Source organism: Trachymyrmex cornetzi, unplaced genomic scaffold, assembly GCF_001594075.2.
Source record: "Trachymyrmex cornetzi isolate Tcor2-1 unplaced genomic scaffold, Tcor1.1 scaffold167, whole genome shotgun sequence".
Lineage (NCBI taxonomy): Eukaryota > Metazoa > Arthropoda > Insecta > Hymenoptera > Formicidae > Trachymyrmex > Trachymyrmex cornetzi.
The window spans coordinates 95,325-99,010 of NW_017296276.1; positions in this window are offsets into that span (position 1 = coordinate 95,325).

Genomic DNA, 3,686 nt, shown 5'->3' on the forward strand with positions numbered 1-3,686 from the left:
TAATATAATATAAATTATTAAATAAATAATATAATTATATAAATTATTAAATAAATAATATAATTATATAAATTATTTAATAAAAAACATTTAAATAATAATTTGGCGGAAGACGCGCTCGTAGTATATTACTGGTCTAGGAGCGTGATCGCCCCCTGAGAGAGCGTGATCGCCCGACGACTCGACCGTGCGGTGGTGGGGGTCGCGCGCCGGAATCGGCCCGAAGGCCGAAATGTGCAAATCCTTGCGACCACTGGAATAGGGAGGTAAAAATTTTGTAAAATTATTTTTAATCAATTAACCGATCGCAATTTACACTGAGGAAGGCTTTGTAAGCCGAAACGTTTGTAATACTTCGATAGTTTTATGATAACTATGAGATTTTGTTTTAAATAAACTTGATTTTATGTAAAATATATGAAGTTCATAAAATATATAGCTCGAATAAAGCCATATTTTTATAACTATTTTTAATATATACGAACGTTTATATTATATATTAATAATCTTTGTTTTTTGCCTTACGCAGAACTGCACAGGAAGGAAGTATCGGAGGACTTTTATCTCAGAACTCCTTCAAACGGTTCGCTTCTTCGTGGCGATAAATTATTGCCTCTTTGCGTTGTTTTATCATAATATCTGCTACTACCGCGCGTCGATTTCCTTTCAGATGTCTCTTTTTGATATGTCCCGTGGAATGTATATTTTTATATCTGATTCTGATAACACTACTATGAATACATCAGCATCTTCTATAATTTTTCACTGAAAAGAATTAAATATCGTTGTATCTGCAGAAATATGGCAGATAATATAAAACCCGTAAAAAAGTTATATAATAAACGCGTTTGCTGGGTAATGCAATCTGGCTGGACTGATGTTGTTGCAGAGAAATTGTGGCAACAACATAAATTGGATTGCGTTTTTAAATTCAAAAAACATAACGTCCATCATAGAAACGAAGCGCGGTTTTATATATATTTTCGAGGCGTTTGTATCGAATGTGCAGCAACTATTAATTGTATGTTACTTAAAATATCAAGCAAAAATTCGGATGTAATTTTTAAATGTGTGGCAAAAAATATACGTTCCTCGAGACATCAGAAAGAAAAACCCAAAGGAAATCGACGCGCGGTAATAGCAGATACTATGATAAAACAACGAAAAGAGGCAATAATTTATCGCCGCGAAGAAGCGAAAGGAATTTGAAGGAGTTCGGAGATAAAAGTCCTCCGATACTTCCTTCCTGTGCAGATCTGCGTAAAGCAAAAGAACAAATATTATTAAATCAGCACGGTCTAATGTTTAGCAATTCCGCGTTAAACTTATTAAATGACTCAAAATACGGTAAATATGCAGGATGCAGGATCAATTATCAATATTTTAGTTTATTGCCTCTTTATTGTATGTACACTGAAAAAAAAAAATTTGTTATACGGACAAAATGTTTATGGTTGGTTTATCCAATGGTTGATTCAACCATTATTTAGTTGCACTTGCGAATATATAGTTTATTTATGTCAACCATATCTAAGTTGAAATGACTAAATCGACTCAACTAAATTATTTTGATAGAAGTACCAGTAGAATTTATTTAATTTTGCGTGGCATTTAGTTACTTTCCGTAATATATTTGTTTAATTTCGAAGTATCGAATTGACTAAACAATGCCGAGAGAATTGATAAATATTGTGTATTTTCAACCAAACGGTGAAGTTACATATGACAAAATTTTTGTTAAAATAAACAACAGATTTCGTGAAGTTTTAATTTTTAAAAGAAACAAAAAGTTTTGTTCATCTTTCAAAACTTTTTGATGGATGAACCGAATGCGATTCAAAATTAACTAAATTAATTATTTATTACAATTTCTAAGTTACATAAAAACTCGGTTGATTTATACATGGTTTAGTTGAAAATAAATATTATTTTTCTCTAAAGAAATGATTAAATAACACATCATTGTATAACATCAACTGTTCGACGTGTTTCCTTCAACTAAATAAAACTGATAAAATATTATATATTTTCAATCGAACGATTGAATTAGGTATAATAAAATATTTGTTGAAACAACCAATAGGTTTATCAACTTCAATTTTTAAATATAACAATAACTTTTGTATTATCTTCAAAAATGTTTTGTTGAATGAACAAAGCACGATCCAAAATCAAATAAATGAATTATTTGTTAAAATTTCTACACTGAGAAACCCATTTAGTAAATTTAGTTGATTCAATTAATTTCTTGTTTGGATATGGGCAAACAAATCCTTAGTTGATACAATAAAATAATTTAGTTGAAGCCAAACATTTGATTATTGTAAACAACTTTATCAGATGTCAATGTATATCAGAAACAAGTGAAATGTTACAATAACCAAATGCTTTGCTTCAACTAAATTATTTTATTGCATCGATTAATTTCTTATTTGGATATGGGCAAACAAATCCTTGGTTGATTCAACTAAATGGGTTTCTCAGTGTAGGCTAAATAAAAACTCAGTTGATTCATATATGACTTAGTTAAAAATAAATATCATTTTTCTTTAATATAGGTAATCAAACGTAATTTTATCCTTATAAAAATTTAGTATCATCAAACAATTAGTATCATCAAAGTTTATTGTTTAATGGTACTAAATTTTTGTAAGGATAAAATTATATTTGGTTATATTAAGCAAAATATTTAGTTGAATCTGTTTTTTTAGTAACAAAATTTTAATCCCATTTCTAATTTAAGGATATTCGTCGCAAGAACGACTATGTTTCTTTTACAGTTTAATACTGTGGTAAATTTGTGTAGTGATCAAAATTGTGTTAATAGAAACATAGCAAACATTGTTCATTCGTGGGGAATGAAAGCTTCCGTGGAATCACATATTATAAAGATATTGGAAGGTATAACTCATTATTTTTTTTCTCTATATATAATAAAATTCTCTCCCTCTCAGGCTCTCTTTCGACTTTTATAATAAATGTTTAGTCCAATACTGTTTACATTCTTAAAGAAATCATTTTGTACAACCAAAATTTTGTTAATATATGACTAATAAAATGTTAACAAAATTTTGATTGTACGTACAAAATGATTTCTCTGAGTGCAACTAAACATTTACTTACGGTAAATAAATATTTACTTAATAAAAAAAATTGTTAAATAAAGACTAAATATTTCTTGTACCACAAATAATATATCTCTATATTTAGTAAATATTTAATTCGTAGTATTGAACTAAATATTTATTAAAACTGACCATATTTTTTTCTTAAATTGTGAGAATTATTCAGATTAGTATTTCAGAATTTTAATTAGTATTAAAGAATGAGTTGGATTGACAATACGATTACTTGAATCAATGATATAAATGTTTTTCGGACGGGACAAATAACAATCAGTTTTAAAACTGTTCTAACAGCGTGCGATTATAGCTCAGCGTTAGCGTGTTAGGTTACCAACTCATAGGTCTTAGGTTCGAATCCCGTCGATACCGCATATGCGTTTTCGAAAATTGTAAAATATCCGATATATAATTGTAATTCATAAATTGTTTGTAGAACTGTACTATTCTATAACATAAGTTTATAAAATTAATAATAATAAATAAGGACTATAATTAAAAATTAACAAAATTTTTTTTTCATTCAATTGCGGAATTGCTACTATCAACAAATTATTTAGTTCC